The sequence below is a fragment of the Lycium ferocissimum genome, chromosome 1 (assembly GCF_029784015.1).
Source record: "Lycium ferocissimum isolate CSIRO_LF1 chromosome 1, AGI_CSIRO_Lferr_CH_V1, whole genome shotgun sequence".
Taxonomy (NCBI): Eukaryota; Viridiplantae; Streptophyta; class Magnoliopsida; order Solanales; family Solanaceae; genus Lycium; species Lycium ferocissimum.
Window position 1 is genome coordinate 5,455,531 of NC_081342.1, and position 17,687 is coordinate 5,473,217.

The 17,687-nt window shown below is 33.2% G+C and overlaps 2 pseudogenes; both read left to right on the top strand.

The window, feature by feature from the left end:
- The first annotated feature begins 4,527 nt into the window (after positions 1 to 4,527).
- Positions 4,528 to 7,996, top strand: LOC132061330 (deacetoxyvindoline 4-hydroxylase-like; annotated as a pseudogene).
- A 7,351-nt stretch (positions 7,997 to 15,347) lies between these two features.
- Positions 15,348 to 17,078, top strand: LOC132030931 (deacetoxyvindoline 4-hydroxylase-like; annotated as a pseudogene).
- The last annotated feature ends 609 nt before the right edge of the window (positions 17,079 to 17,687 follow it).

Consider the following 17,687-nt stretch of genomic DNA (forward strand, 5'->3'; position numbering starts at 1 on the left):
TGAAACGCGACCCCAGAAGAAAGGGGTCGGTACGGAATATGTATTGAGTATGCAAAGCATGAAATACGAAACGGATCATAATCGGAACAAGAAGTATAGTAAATAAGTACAAAAATCTGAGAATACCAAAATATTTACTTTTGAAACACAAATCATGCATGGGGCTCGGGGAACATGGTCGCCACCCCGTCTTTGCGCCATAACACATCATACTCCGAAGATTTCATATCTCCGTAACCCAAAGATATCTCCATAACACATCATAACGCCATAACACGTCATAACACCGAATATATATACGGTACCGGCCTTTCCCAGCGGCAGGACTCGGCGAACCATAACACATCATACTCGGAATATAGCATAGTGCGCACGATGACATAACGAAGCTTGGGACTCGACGAAAGATGTAACAACAGTATGCACGAGCAGAGTCTTGAGTAACCATATGCATAAAAATCATCATTACAGACTCATAGATAAATAAGTAATCAACGCTCGGGGGTTAAGACGATAGTCATGTAAGTTCTTTCAAAAAGTCGTTAGAACTATAAAAAGGAAAGTCTCGGGACCACGGACGAGTGTCAACCAATCCGAGCCCGCCTATGAAAGTTACGGGCATTACTCGTTATGGAATCGCCTACGAACGTATCGAAGCGATCCGAGCCCGTACGAAAGTTACGGACATTATTCGACATAGAATCCTTTAGGAGCAAAACTCTTTATGCAACATTTGAAATTCAATCATACAAAAGACATAAGGACCATAGTTCGACTACATTAAGAATGCCAACATCAAGAAGTACATTAAGAATGCCAACATCAAGAAGTGAATAAGAATCGTAGACATGCTCGGATCTTAAGAATAGAATTACCCCAAGGCTCGTATCATAGCTTACTTACAACTAAGACATGCTAAAAGAAAGGGTAAAACTTCGTACCTCGTCCGCTTCTTAAGCTAATCCGAACTTAAGTCTCGGGCTTCCCAAGATCTCTGATAACGTCATTAGATACCGACATTAGTTATAGGTACTTAGGATTTCAATCCCAAACTAGCACTTAATCTCGAGGTTCGGGCGGCATTTCCCCTTTAAATTCAACAACCCCCGAATTCAATTCGGCCAAATCATCAACAACAATACCAACAATCATACTATGACATCAAAAATTAATTCGAAATGCATTCTAACGTTAGTAACTCTTTTTCTACATAATTCGACAACATTCCATTTACATTCAATTCAACTACATACATTCGAAATAACATCAACGCTCGCGTATTCAAGTACTAATCCGAGATCATTCAAACAAGACTCGAACACTCCAAACAATCCGCACAATATTCAAAACAACCCAACCAAATATACCAACACCACCCGAAACCTCCCAAACTCATAAGAACAACAACAACACATTTCTCTTCCAAATTCATGAACTACACCAACAATCCACACGTTAACAATATCATTCTCTTAAATATAGAAACTACATTCAAATCACGTTGGCTTCTAAAACAGCCCACAACAATTACAACTTGACTTGAATCATTAAACTTTCATTATCATCATAGAATCCACAACAACAACAACCAAAATACTAAATAAAATTAGTTCATTCCTTGCCATACAAAACAGCCCATATTCGGCCACCACCCCAACACACAAATTTCATGATTTTCATCCATTTCTATACTCTACGACATACACAAACCATCCATAACATATAAAAAGAAGATTAAACTTTACCTTTTCCACTTAACTCCACAACTTGGATAGGGTTGTAAATGGTATAAACGAATGGTTTGTTGACTCCAACAACTACTCCACGTTAATAAGGACCTTCCAATTGGTTGAATTGCTAGAAGAAAATATTTTTTTGATCAAGATTTTTGGACCTCAATTTTTTCTTGCTATGGCCGAATAGCTTCTTTTTTTCTCCAAGTTTCTCTAAAAAACTAAGGGTGAAGATGATGAATATGATTTATTAGTCATCTTTTGTATGCCTATATAACTCATCCAAGTGGCCCTTGCCCCACACATGGCTTGGATCAATTAAATTTGGCCAAGCCATGGGTGGGAACCCACCTATGCCACACGGCCAACTTGGCCTTTGTTTCATGAAATGTCAACTTTCCATAATTAACTTTTAACCCCAAATTTTCCTTAATATTCCATACCAATAAATTCATAAGCAACTTATGCCTTAAAACACTATCGGAGGTTAAAAGTCTCTACCTTGTATCCCGGAATAGTCTTGTCCTTAACTTATCACAGTTAGCTCGGATTATCCCAATGTACAAAATACGGGATATAACATTGACATTGTGTAGTTCTTCAATTCCCACAAATCCTTGGTGGATATTGACATGACAAAGAATGAATTCATAATTGGTTCGGTTTTGGTGACAAACTAGTTAATTGAATTACTAATCTGCTGGTTGGTCATTTGTTGTTTCAGAAATATTGTATTCATTTGTGAAAGGGTGTCACTTAAAATGTTATGTTCTCTCATGCAAAGATGTCACTTGAGAAGTTCTGACTTTTAAAATAAGGTTTCAAGTATTTAGTATTATTTGGAAAGGACACTTAAAGTATTTAAAGTGTGGGGGTGCTTGGCTTATGATTGATAGCCAATCTTATTTAAAGAAGTTTAAGATATAAAATTATTTTTTCAACTCACACAAAATATGGTAGTTACTGAATTTACAACTTCACAATTATGGTGATGATTAGTTGATGGAACTACCAATTTGATGGTTAGGTTATGAGCCTTCCTATAGATGTTATGTTCTTTCATGAAATAGTGTCGCTTAAACGGTTGTGACTTCTCATGAAAAGATGTGTTTGTTAGACAACTCTTTGTATATAGAGATATGATGTTCATGAACAGAGGCCTCTTTTAGGCTATAAATTTAAGAATCATTTGATCAAATGATAAGAAGAAGAAAAAGTCCACTTTTAGATGGATTTGTACCATGAATGAAGGTACATTTTGTGCGTGAAGCAAAACTTTTGTTCCACAATATATGAAATATTGAGCATGTACATATGCTAGAAAGAAGAGAAGTGATTAAGAAATGCATTTGTTATTAAGAGTTGTGGCCACAACTGGTGCAATCATTCTCTTATATAATTTTATGTAATGAAGCTACGTTAAGAGTAGCCAATGAAGCTAAGTTAAGAGTAGACAATAATTGGATATGCAATTAAAAGTTTAGGCATACATGTCCTCGGCATGCCTATGTAAAATATTTCTTTTCAGTCTATCATGAAAATAATTTATGTTGATCTTGCAAGATTTATTAAGAAGAAATGCAGTACAAATAAATTATCAAGGAATAAGGCTAAAATCCTTAAATTATAACATAAGTCTATCATGAATAACAGGGAACCCAACTTTGAGTTAGTATACACTCTAACAATACAAGTTCAACGGGTAATAACAAGTCACTTGTGTTGCTAAAGCACGAGTCTCCTCGTTTAGAGCCTTGATTCCAATGTACTGGATACTGTTATGTGAGGAGATAAGGAGTTGTTAAATGCCTGAAATAACAGGGGCATAGTGACAAACTCTATAGTGCAAACTGTTACGAGAAAATGGTGAATTAATCTTAATGAAATTAGTAAATGTCTACAGTAACAGGGACATAGCAGCTAATTTCACCTATATGAATATCGAAGTGGTGCCGCTTCACGCAAGACTTAGAGGATTGGTTTTGTAAGTATTCATGGAATTGTAAGTATTCATGGAATCAGGATGAGCACATGGCCATAAACGTGCTAAAGCAAATACTAGATTTTCTAAGCTACTAAATAATATTATGTGTGTGATATTTTCGATTTTGGCACAAGGAGTTGTGGTTTAAATCTTTAAAGATACCAATAACTTCGTCAGAACTTTAAAGTATTTGTACTAATGGAAAGTTCAAATCCATTATAATACTCTTCGTTATGCATACTATTATTAGAAATATTACAAACTAGTGGGGGATTGTTAGATATTTTGTTATGTTTAGAGGTCTTAAATTAAACAAACACATATGTTCATAAAAAGGCATGACTATTCTGAAAAGTCATCCCTCAATTCTATAATTATGAGGACACTCCAGAAGTAGCATATAGAAAAATTTGCAGGTATAATTTAGGCTTTGTTGTATCCTGAAGGGAATTGCTTGTATTTTTCCCAATTTGTATACGGACAATATCTCTTTAAGGAAAAATCAATTTATCCATGCCTCAAAGTCATTATCTTCTTCGTTTATATTTACCTATTTTTCTAACAATAATTTATAAAGGTAAAAGTATCACATAACAAGGACAAAGGAGAGAGAACTGTTTATCAGAATTAAATAATTGTTTACCATAGTTGAATTGTTTTGGTTAACTGAATAAATCTGATCAATTACATCATTAGAAGGACAAGTGTCAAAATTGTAAGGGTGTAATTGTTGAAATGGAGGGAGCCAAATACGCATAAAATATATAGGGGTTCCAAAGTATCATGCGTAAAATCTTGTCACATACATATATGAATCAGAAGAATTCTGAATACTACTGTATGGCTAGTGCAGAAAGAAGGTAACCAAATTACTGATTGCAGATTGTGATTTCAGTTTTTCTTTGTGCCTTCAAATTTAGGGAGAGCTCTTCCAGATTCCAAGCGCACTACCTCGTAATAAAATGTTTCGTTACCCTGATCAGTTACCTTTGTAACTCAAATATTTTCTTGAAGTCCTTATCAGTAACCATAGTTAATATCATTGGTTAACAAAATGAAATCTGCTATATTTAATTATTTAACGTGTAACACGTCTGGAGTAGAATTGGAGGAAATGGAGAGATCTCTTATTGGATAGTTGCCAAATCCCTGCACTGTAACTTCATGCTAATTAAAAAAGATATATGTCTCTTTTGAAGATTGATTCACAAAAAAGACAATTGAAACTTCATGCTAATTAAAAAAGATATATGTCTCTTTTGAAGATTGATTCACAAAAAGGACAATTGAATTGATGAGGCACTAGCTCATTGACTTTATCTTAACTTATTTGCTCAAGAAACCTAGCTCCTGTTTGGCCATAGATTTTGAGAGCATATTTTGAATCTTTGTCTGGCCATAAAATTTTGACAGATTTTGAAAAAAACAAATCTTCAAATCCCAAATTCTAGCTCAAACCTATTTTTGGACTAAGATCTATGTTTTGACCTTTTCAAAACTTCTTTTTGACCTTTTCAAAACTTCTAAAAACTACCCCAAACTTTTGTATTTTATAAAAAAAAAAAAACACATCTATTTACGACTCAACTAATTCTATCTACGATATTCCTCCATTAAAGTCGTATCTATCGTGTTTCCACAATTAAAGCCGTCTTTTCTATAAATTGAACAAGCTAAGTTGTGCCAAACAGTAGAAGAAGAAACCCTAGGAAAAATGGCTCTGCCAACTGTAGAAATCAGTTGCAAAGATAAAAGTAGATCTTTGTATTGTAATTTGAATTGTAATAGCTAGTAAGTGTGTTATTAGCAGTTATTATTAAAATACTATGTTTTGCATAATTTGAGATTAGCAAATATGTATGTTTTGTATGATTGAGTATTTTTGATAGTTTTTAGAACTTATGGGTATAAGTAATATTTCATGTTTTTCAAAATAAAAACTGAAATATGATTTGAAAGACTTCGGCCAAACACATTTTCAAAACCTGAAAAACTTTACCCAAATCAAGTTTTTCAATTTTTTTTTTTTTTTTGGGAATCCATGGCCAAACGCCAGCTTAGCCTTCTTGAAATTTAGAACAAATATGTCCAGCACTAAAGAGTCCCAAGCTGAATTGACAACGGATTATGATCGATTGAAGGAGTTTAAAGGCTTTTGATGATACAAAATCTGGTGTTAAGGGACTAGTTGTTGCTGGAATAGTTGAAATACCAAGAATATTCATTAGGCCAGGGGCGGAGCTACCCTTGCCCGAGGGGTGTCAAGCGACACCCCTTCGCCGGAAAATCACATTGTATAGATAGGTGAAATTTTGATTTTATAGGTATGTATACCAGTGTTGACACCCCTTGACACAAGTTGATGGTTTAGCACAGCGGTTAAGGGGTTGCAAAAATGCCCTAAGGTCACATGTTCGAACCTGGGTAGCGATATATCTATATTTTTTGACACCCCTTAATATATATCCTGGCTCCGCCACTGCATTAGGCCACCTGATGAGCTTGATGAAGAGTTGAATCGTGGGGAATCAACTCTACAGGTTCCAGTGGTGGATATGAGTGGCATAGAAGTTGAAGATCGACGTAAGAAAGTTGTTGATGAAATAAGAGAAGCATCAGAGAAGTGGGGATTTTTTCAACTGATAAATCATGATTCATGGGGTTCCCTCAAATGTTTTGGAAGGAATGATTGGTAGGCCTCGTAAATTTCATGAACAAGATGTTGAATTAAAGAAAGAGTACTATTCGCATGATCGAACAAATAGAAGAGTTAGATATGAAACAGATATTCATCTTACAATTCAAAGACTGCAAACTGGAGGGATACGTTGAACATTTCTATGATAATTACTGGGTCATATTGAACCTGAAGAAATACCAGCAGTTTGCAGGTAACTATCTATTCTTCTGTACCTGACAATTTTGTATTTATCCTGTTTGACGTATGCAGGGTATCGGAGTCCTTACTGGGATGCTAATTGGTATGATAAAATGTTCATGGCTTTGTAGAAAATCTATTTAGCTGTTTTTGCAACATAGATTAAACTGGCACCCTTCCAAGCTTAGAACTTTCTTGGAATGGACTTGCCCTTGGTCCCTAAGGTTTATGTGTAACCTCGAGGCATTGTTAAATGCAGCTGGGTGGAGATGGCTAATGTTATTGGGTGTCTCTATTCACGCCATTGATTTTTCGTGAAGTAGTTAAATCAACTGCTTTTTTCTTCAAACCGAGATGTTCTGGTCAACTTTGGCCTCATGTAGCATCTTAGTCTAAGTTATACTGCATGCTGAAATCTTTGAGTTTAGGGAATTTATTCCATCTAGGTGTTTATGCTTCAGTTGTATTCTGAAAATGCTCTGTCTTCCATTGGGCACAGTTGTTTTGACATATTAGATTAGAATATCTTAGATCTTCATTAAATTTTGTTATCTAGTAATCGCTGATAATTTCCAAATGTCCAGGAAAGAATTCTTTGAGTTCATGAATCATATCAGAAAACTAGGAGAAACTCTTCTTGACTTGCTATCAGAAGCTCTTGGGCTAAAACCTGACCACTTGAATGCCACGGAATGTACCAAAGGACAAACATTAGTATGTCATTACTACCCGGCATGCCCACAACCAGAGCTAACTCTTGGTACCGATAAGCACACAGATCCTGATTTTCTTACCATTCTGCTTCATGATCAAAGTGGCGGCCTTCAAGTCGTGCATTATAACCAATGGGTCGACGTTGAACCAATTGAACGTACCATTCTGCTTCAGATCAAAGTGGCAGCCTTCAAGTCGTGCATTATAACCAATGGGTCGAGGTTGAACCAATTGAACATGGTTTGGTTGTTAATATTGGTGAGTTTCTTCAGGTTTGCAACAAAACATAACTCTTTTTGTCTTGTTTAACCTCTTTTTACGAATTATTACATATCTCAACCGGATTTTTTAACAGATCCTATCAACTGACAAAGTTTGTAAGTGTAAATCATAGAGTTGTAGCGAATAAGGTAGGACCAAGGGTGTCAGTGGCATGCTTCTTCACTGGAGTTTTTGCACCACCAAATATGTATGGTTCAATCAAAGAGCTCATATCAGAAGAAAAACTGCCACTATATAAAGAATTTCTAGTAAGTGATTACATCACTGAGTTTTTCTCCAGGCCACTTGATAAGTCTGGTCTTGATCTTTTCAGACTCAGAGCAACCAGGCTCTAAATTAAATCGCCAAGCAGCAGTGAAATAAATCACTATAATGTTTATGCAGAACAATGTCCAAGTTTACGGTTTGCTGTACAATAATGTTTTTTTACCAACGACTACTGAATTATCTAAATACTTTTGTTAGATAAATATAAAGAACACCTATCATTGTGCGGCCTGTTCTTTTTAACATTCATCTCCTTTGCTCTAATGTTCATTGAGAAGTAAGTTTTTCAGCAAATAATTTCTTTTTCATCGAAGAAAATCATGTTACAGATCAGAAGATCTCTAAATAGTTATCGACTAATGTCACATGATCAGATAAACAACTATCTAGGAGCTGGAGGAGTCAATGTGCTGAGCAGTGTTTTCGATCTAGCACCAGTTTTCATTTCAACCATGAACATTTTCCTGAATGAATCTCTATTGCCAGTGGCGTACGTAAGATTTTTCACAAGCTGTATCAATATTTGAAAAAGCGAACAAATGAATAAATCACTATCATAACATACGGTGTAATTTTTACACTTATGCCTTTTTTATTTTACTTATTATTTAATTATAAATCTAAGTAAAGATTCCGATGAAGCAGTGTCCCATAACACTGCTTGAGGCAGGGTATATCCACCTCTATCTATGGCATTCCATCTTTGCCTTGGTTGCAGCTGACATTGATACTTAGATTTTATTATATCTATAGAAATCACCATACCATATTAAAAATGGAAAGAGACAAAGTTAAAAGTTAAAAGACCTAAATCCCACTAAAAGTTGATGGACTTTATTACCGTTCATCTATACATTACGTACTACATACTTTGTTACTGCCAAATAGGAGTACAGTAAATTTACCGTCCAAAAATCATACATGAATTGAATTAAATGGGAAATAAATTTACTGCCAAATGGGAGTAGTAAATGATACCGTCCAAAAACATTTCTTTTATTGACTTTTATAAAGATGCATATTTTTCTTTCGTGTATTCTTCGTTTTTTCTACAAGTTATATTTTTGAGTTAAATTTCTGTTATATTATAGCCTTGAATTTTGCTATTATTTTGAAAAGAGTTTTTGGATTTTATTTAATTTCTTCAAGCATGCTTCTTAAAGTCTCATTTTTTTTTCTTAAATTTTATGCTCTTTTATTTAGCCTTGAAATTTACTTATTATGTGAATTAGATTTTGTCAGACTTGCTTAATTATGTGTGGCTATTTAGTATTTAGTACTTTGGGCTTTTGATGTTTATTCATGTTATGAAATCGAAGACTAATCACTATTTATAGAGAACTAAAGAAAGTAAAATAAAATGAAATATGCTATTTTTCTTATAGATACTAAACTAAAAGAAATTAAATATTTTATATTTAATGTAGATCCTAGACTTAGAAAGAAAATAAATATTTTAGAATATTCCTAAACAAAAAAAAGGTAAATATTGTTATCATAACATAGAAGGAAAGTAAATTTTAACAATTCAAGTTTCATTTTTTATGCATTTTCTGTTATTTGATTTGTTTAACCTCAAATTTTGCTTCTTATCTAGAAAGGGTTTGTAGTTATCGGTTAATTTTTGTGTGGTTATGTTGTATGTTTTGTTCTTGAGCCTTTTTTCTGATTTTATATAATATATCACACACATGTTTAAACACTTTCTTTTTTATGATTTTAAAGAGTTTGGATATATTGATATGGTTCAAAAAATAATTCTTCTAAATATAAGAAGATCAAGTTCTTTAATATAGTGATTTAGTAACCTCATAAAAGTACAGAATATCATCAAGATTTGGGGGACATTACTAAACTCGGATTTTTTTTTTTTTTTTTTTTTTTTTTGTATAAAACATCATAGCCCCTCTATCCCCTTTCAGTTTCAATACTTATCTTCTCCCATATGGCTCTCTCGTTCATCAACATCTTCTTCTTATTGTTATTGATAACTCCTTTTGACCTTTCATTAGCAAAAAAATGTATATTTTCCACGAAGTATCAGGTACATGTTATCAACAAACTTCCTTCTAATTCCCCACAACTGCAAATTCACTGCGCGTCGAAGAATAGAGAAATTGGGAACCAATTTCTTCCCATAGATGGAGACTTAAGTTGGTCGTTTTGCGGGAATTTTTTGAATAATATTTTGTACTTTTGTCACTTTTGGTGGGGTTCAAAGGATACATCTATTCATGTGTTTGACAAACCAAACTATTGCATCAAAAATGGAAAAAATCTAAATCTTCTGAACTATTGTAAATGGGAGGTGAGGCCAGATGGTTTTTATTTGGAACAATATAATGCCGGCAATGGAACCTATTATATGGATCGCTATTTTGAGTGGTCTAATTAGGGAATATGGTGTTCTTGTTTATATAAAGTGAGAAGGAAAAATAAGACTGAATTTTAGTGTTCCTTTCGTTCTAAGTTATCTTTGTGTTTTTATTTTGGAAAAAAATTCAAATTTGCCCCTGTACTTTGCAAACAAATTATCTTTGCCCTCAATTAGAGGTTTGATTCATCCGTATTCTCTCCATTATAATTTTGATTCGAAATTTGTCCTTAATCACCAACGGGCCAACATTATATATATGTATGTCCAAATTAATTCTAATGACTCGAAATTGCTCTTAATCACACGGCCTAACATTTATCCTTATATAGAACAATGGAATATCACCCAAAAGTGGCAGATAGAACTTCATTTCATGATCGGATATGATGCAACTTATTTTACATGGTAGAAAACAATTTTACGGCTTCACTTTGGACACTTGACTCGATGCGTATAGGAATTAATTTATTTATTTCTAAATATACTCGTATTGATTGGGCGGAAGATCCACTCCAGTGATGTTTGGTCAGTTTTGTTCAATGGTATTGCCGATTTATTACATATATCAATCGTATTATTTCATGGTTGAGATACACTTTAGAGTAGTTATCTAAAAATGATTAAAACAATATTGAATAAAATATAATTAATCAACGAAGCCTGCCATTTACTGCCTCACACCCAAATGCAACCCCCGTGATTCATAATACAGTCCAACAAATTTATTCTTACAAATTACAAATGTTTTTTTTTTTAATTCAAATTGTTTTTATTACATATAATTTGGGGGTAGGGAAGGGATATATCTTATGATTACGAGTGTTCAAACCAAATCGTAAAAATCGTACCAAATCGAAAACTCTAATCAAATCGATAAGAAAAAACTGACTAGGATTGATTTGGCATCGAGTAATAAAAAATTGAACCAAACCAATATATAAATATATCATTTTTGTTATTTTTTTAAGATTTTATGTAGAGTTTTCCTTAAAAGCATGACAAGAAATAATTCTCGTTGGATGTAATATTTAATAGAATTATACGATACATTCATTTCTATACATATTTTGAAGGCCAAAACCCCATCACTGATTACAAATGTTTTATTGTCTTTTGAAGTCGATATTTTAAAAACGATCTTTTTGAAAAGTAATATGACAAGTATCATTTGTTTCAGCTCAGACATAAAACTTAAATGATGAGATTCATATGAAGTTAAATGTATTTAAAAATAGGGATATATCTTATGATTAGGAGTGTTCAAACGAAATCGAAAAATCTAATCAAATCATGAGAAAAAACTGGCTAGGATTGATTTGGTATCGAGTTATAGAAAATCGAACCAAACCAATATATAAATAAATCATTTTTATGTATCTGTTAAGACTTTATATAAAAATTTCCTTAAAAGCATGTCAAGAAATAATTGTGATTCTCTCATTGGATGTAACATTTAATAGAATTATACAGTACATTCAATTTCTATATATTTTGAATAATGCTTAATTCAACATGTATCATCACTCTTATATCAAGTGTTGTTGACATGCGTCAATCTATTTATTCTTCCATGTTTATATATCAAGATATATTAAACTTTTATATTTTCGTCAAATTCGAGGCTAACCAAATGACTATTGTGTTCAATGTTATCTAGACTTATATTGGTTTATCAAATTTTTATGAATCACTCCAAGAAATAAGATCGAGATAGTATTCATGTGACCAAAAGAACACGATGTTTCTGTATATTGAACTTAATAATTCAAATTAACTAAAAAATAAAATTGACGTAAAGCATATAGTAAATTATTTCTTGAAGCTTTTGTAATCAATCTCGAAAAAAATTGCCTGCAAAATGTAAATAACATCTATACAAACGTTAATAGATAAATGTGTATTAGCGCCAATGTTTCTCCTATTGATTTTGATGATAACAAAACAACATAATATTTACTAAAGGAACATTTACTTAATTGTTGTAAATTCTTTTTTATGCTGGTTTAGATGAGTACAGGATTTTGTGAAGATCCAAACAAAAATAATGAAAGAAAATATTTCCAAGCTTAATGGAAGGAATAACTTTTGACCTATGGAAGGAAGGCAGGAAGCTTGCTAAAATCTGGAAGGAAGATCTACTACTTCAAGGGAAGAATATTACTCCGATTCTATGGGGGAAAAAAAAAATCTACAAAAGGAAAATATCAAGATCAATATGTTATTTAAGGAAGGTCCAAAATTTATGGAGTATCAAGATATGCTAGAAGTCTCAATTAAGTTTACAAAAGAGTTCACATTTTGAGTGATCAAAGTTCAAATTCAGACAAATATGATTATATTGGAATTAATATAAATCAAGACCAATGTCAAACGGAGAGGATCTTGATATTCTCTTGTGCTTAAATAAGATCTCATATTTGTACAATCCAGAGAGAAAGAGTTCAGAGAAACTATTGGGGAGAATATTAGTTATTCCGGAAAGAAGATATCCTATGAAAGGAAAAGATCTCTAGAGGTGTTCAAATTTGAATATATTTGCAACAAGTTTGGAAGGAAGATGATGGATTTTACTACAATTTTAAGGAAAGATTATTCGGAAGATTCCCTGAGTTACTATAAGCTTTGTTATGGGAATAAATTATATTTCCAAGACCTATTATGAAAAGGAAAGAATCTCAAATTATTACTGTATGATTGAGGATTCCCTGAGTACTCCATAATTTACGGAAGTAAAGGAAGAAACATATTTGGAAGAAAAAAAAAATACGTAGTGTCTAGTCGTTACGTAAATATATTCAAAACTTGAGCACTTTCTATATTGGAATTAGCTAAGACACTCCATAATCTCACTTTAGAAAAGATGTGTCTCTTCGTTAGTCTAAAAAACTGAAGAAGTTAAGGAGTTGCAATTAATAATTATATAATATCTACCAAATTCATCTACAAAATAACAAATTATATTTGAATGGTCATTCTTCTTATAATTACAATCTATGCATTCAAAGTATTACTCTCTATCATAAATTAATTGTGGTGCCAATGGACAAATTGTCGTTATTCATGTCTATGTTCATATAAAGGAATTATGTCATTCATTTACATGTGTATGATGTATTGGTATTCATCTCTTATGTAGATTTTATTCTTTACAAGAAATTGGTTGATGAGTGCGTAGTGCAGAATCTGTGGATGTTAATTGTGAGTATACCACAATAGTACTTATTAATATTTGATTATTGCCTTTGCATGCTTGATTTAAGGGGCCATCTATGTATTTGACCTTCAAATTAGCTTGAATTCAATAAGAGGATCCTTTTTGTGTTGATAAGACATCATATCATTCAATGCATTGTAAGGTATAGTTTATAAAAACTAAGTGGAAAGTGAAAAGTAGTGGGTCGTATACACAAAATATACACCAGAAACTAGTGATCGATATTCCTTATCAAATATTCATTCAAAGTTTCTTATCATGATGAATTTACATGATAAGCTTGTCGGCATTCATCTATCAACATAAAGGAATCAGAATCATTTGGAGGTTCAATTATTCTATCATATTGGTATACATGTGATCTAGTAGATCTTTTATACAAGAAATTGATTGATGAGTCACATAGTAGAATTTGTCTTGTTTATACCAAATATACTTGTTAATATTATCCTTTCCTAACTAACTTGATTTAAGGGCTTTCTCTCTCCAAATTAACTTCTAACTAACTTGTAGTTGAGCCACACTACTGCTACCACGTGCACATTCCTGCCTTTCAATAGAAAGACTCAAAAAGTTGTTTGTGAGATTTACTTTTAAGTCTTTTTCTTTAACTTTCTTATACATGGTTGGCAAGTGAATTGAGATTTTTGAATGTGGAGACATTAAAAAAGAAAAAAAATTGAAAGTTTCTATTTAATTTCTATCAACTTTCCCCCTTCAAGACGTTGAAAGACAAGTTGTTCTATCAACACAAAGAACTCACAGGTAATTTGCTAGAACGAATCACAAATCATGAACTATATTGCATTTATACTACCGCTTCAAGAAGCTCTTGTGTAATTTTATGGATGTTTCAATCTGTAATGGCCTAACAAAATTTAACTTCCTTGTTTTATTTGAAAATTTAACTAAAGGAATTTTCAAAATCCTATTTCATCACTCTACAAGAAAATAAGCTCAAGGTTTATGTATGACCTACAATACAATAGTTTATATAGTCAAGCATCAAAAAATAAATAAAAATGAAAAATGTGAGTACAAACACGAAAAATGTAAGATTAATACATAACTTTAACTTTTCTATACAAAAATGGCGACCCGAAATTAAGTTTCCAAGAAGAAATGATTGCGTGTGGGTATATACGTAACTGTTTCAGTGAGCTCTTTTCCGCATTAACAAATTGACCAAAAGTCTCTTCAGTCTTCCATTCTTATCAAAACTTTCATTCATAATTATCTTGTATCTCGAAAAGCTATTTGTACTTGTTAAAAATTATAAATAAAAAATAATAATTCTCATTTTTTTATTTAGCTTAATTTGTTATTTTCCTCTTCGAGTAATTAAATTTACTAAGTTAGACGAACATTCCTTTGTGCAGGATTTTCATTATATAAGAGATTTAACTCTTTAATTTTGAAAAACAAGAATAAGAAATTAACAATAATGTATTTGTATAGAATTTACATAACATAGGGGTGAATTTGCAGTTGCGTCATATTGCAGGGGCATCTAGTGTAATTTACTGTTTTTATATTAATTTAAAACAACTGAAATCTTCAACTTGTACCATGTTTCATTTAGTTTTCAGATGCTACATTCATAACCAACAAAAGTTATAGATGGATGGTAAGTACCTTCCAACCTTAATCAGAGATTTCAGGTTTCACCTTTATTAATAGAGCCGCCTTTGGTAGTGAAAGTCTTAAATCCCAAAGAGATACTTTCCAAAGACGAACCCAACTTAGTCAGACCCAAAGCGGATAGTGGAGCAAATAATGCTAAATTCATTCATTTCCAAGTTTAGTTTGACAAAGTTGAACTTTGAATATGTGAAAAATGAGGGAGATCCCATGACAATCACAGGAAAACTCCAATCAAACAATTGAAGATAAGTAAAAGTCTACATTCTCTCTTAGAAAATTAATATTTCACAAAAGAAAAATTGCATTTATGAGCAGCTGTTGACCTTAAGTAACTAACTTGTCTTCTAAGAAAAAGGTAGCTTTCTTAAACTAAGAACCCCCAATACTGAAGACTCTCAAGCAGAATTAACAATGGATTATGATCGATTGAAGGAGATAAAGGCTTTTGATGATACAAAAGCTGGTGTTAAGGGACTAGTTGATGCTGGAATTGTCGAAATTCCAAGAATTTTCATTAGGCCAGCTCATGAACTTGTTGAAGAGTTGATCTTGTGCAAGTCAAGTCTACAGGTTCCAGTGGTGGATCTCAGTGGCATAGAGGTTCAAGATCAACGTAAGAAAGTTGTCGATGAAATAAGGGAAGCATCGGAGAAGTGGGGATTTTTCCAACTGATAAATCATGGAGTTCCTTCAAGTGTTTTGGAAGGAATGATTGATGGGACTCGTAAATTTCATGAACAAGATGCTGAGTTAAAGAAAGAGTACTATTCGCGTGATAGAACGACGAGAAGAGTTCGATACCAGAGCAATCTTCAACTGTACCAATCAAAGACTGCAAATTGGAGGGATTCCTTGAACATTTCTAGGATAGTTTCTGGTTATATTGAACCTGAAGAAATACCAGCAGTTTGCAGGTAAGTAATCTGTACCACTCCTGTGCTAGTTGAAATTTGTTAGGTAAAGATCAGAACTATTGAACTTAGTAAGATCAGTTGTAGTTTTTTATGTTCTTGCTTTGCTCATGTAGGATCTAAAATAAATGATACTGAAATACTGAAATTCACGGAAAGGGTAAAATTATTTGGCATGCTAGATTAGAGTATCTTGAATCTTTTAACAAATTTTGAAACTTAGGAATCTCTGGTATTTTCTTGATGTCCAGGAAACCATCCTTTGAGTACTTGAATTATGTCATAAAACTAGGAGAAACTCTCGTTGACTTACTATCAGAAGCGCTCGGGCTAAAGCCAGATCATTTAAAAGCCATGGAATGTGACAAAAGGACAAGGGTTGGTATGCCACTACTACCCAGCATGCCCACAGCCAGAGCTAACTCTTGGTGCCGACAAGCATACAGATCCGTCTTTCTTCACCGTCCTGCTTCAAGATCAAAATGGCGGCCTTCAAGTCATGCATAATAACCAATTTGTCGATGTTGAACCAATTGAACATGGTTTGGTTGTTAATATTGGTGACCTTTTACAGGTTTGCAACAAAATACACAACTATTTGTTCTGATTTATCTTCATTTAGTTACAAATTGTTACTCATCTCAGACTGATATTGTAACAGATCCTATCAAATGGCAAGTTTGTAAGTGTGAATCATAGAGTTGTAGCGAATAAAGTAGGACCAAGGATGTCAGTGGCATGCTTCTTTACTGGTGTTTCTGAACCTCCAAAGATGCTTGGTCCAATCAAAGAGCTCATATCAGAAGAAAACCCCCCACTATATAAGGAATTTCTTGTGAGCGATTACATCACAAAGTTTTTCTCCAAGCCACTTGATAAGTCTGGTCTTGATCTTTTCAGACTGTGAAGAGTGACCAGGCGCCAAATCGCCTAGCAGCAGTGAACATCAGTATAATGTTTATGCAGAACAATGTCCAAGTTTATGGTTTGCTATACAATAATGCTTTAACAACGACTACTGTATTATCTAAGTGCTTTTGGTAGATAAATATAAAGAACACCTATCATAGTGCAGCCTGTTCTTTTTAACATTCATCTCCTTTGCTCTACTTCTACACTTTTAGTCATGAAGTTCAGAGGTGCTCGCTTACATTTTCTGCTCTTTGTACACAATGGTCCACCTCATCTATATGATGCAAGTATTGTTTCTTTCTTCAATCTGTTTTGCAAGATCCCTGAACATACCATCAGGGCAAGTGTTCTGCATTACCAACTAGCTACTGCCAATTGTCCAAGATATGAACATGTTTTTAACCTCATTATGCTGAAATATTTTCAAGAGAGAACTGTAGAATTTCACTGTGCGGTCGTAAGAAAGAGTTAATAGATAGGCCATGTCTCCACCTTTAAAGCCCGATATAACTTGTTCATAGAGAAGTAAAATGTTCACCATATGATGGTTTTTGGTCGAAGAAAATCATGTTAAATTCACAAGACTTCTAATATTTAACGACTAGGGTCACATGATCATAAACAACTAGCTAGGAGCAGGAGGAGACAATGTGCTGAGGCAATGTTTTCTAGCACTAGTTCTCATTTCAACCTTGAACATTGCTTGACATTAAGCAATGATTACGATAAATGATAGGCATGGCTTGTGGTTCTTTCGAATGCTGGGCGTAT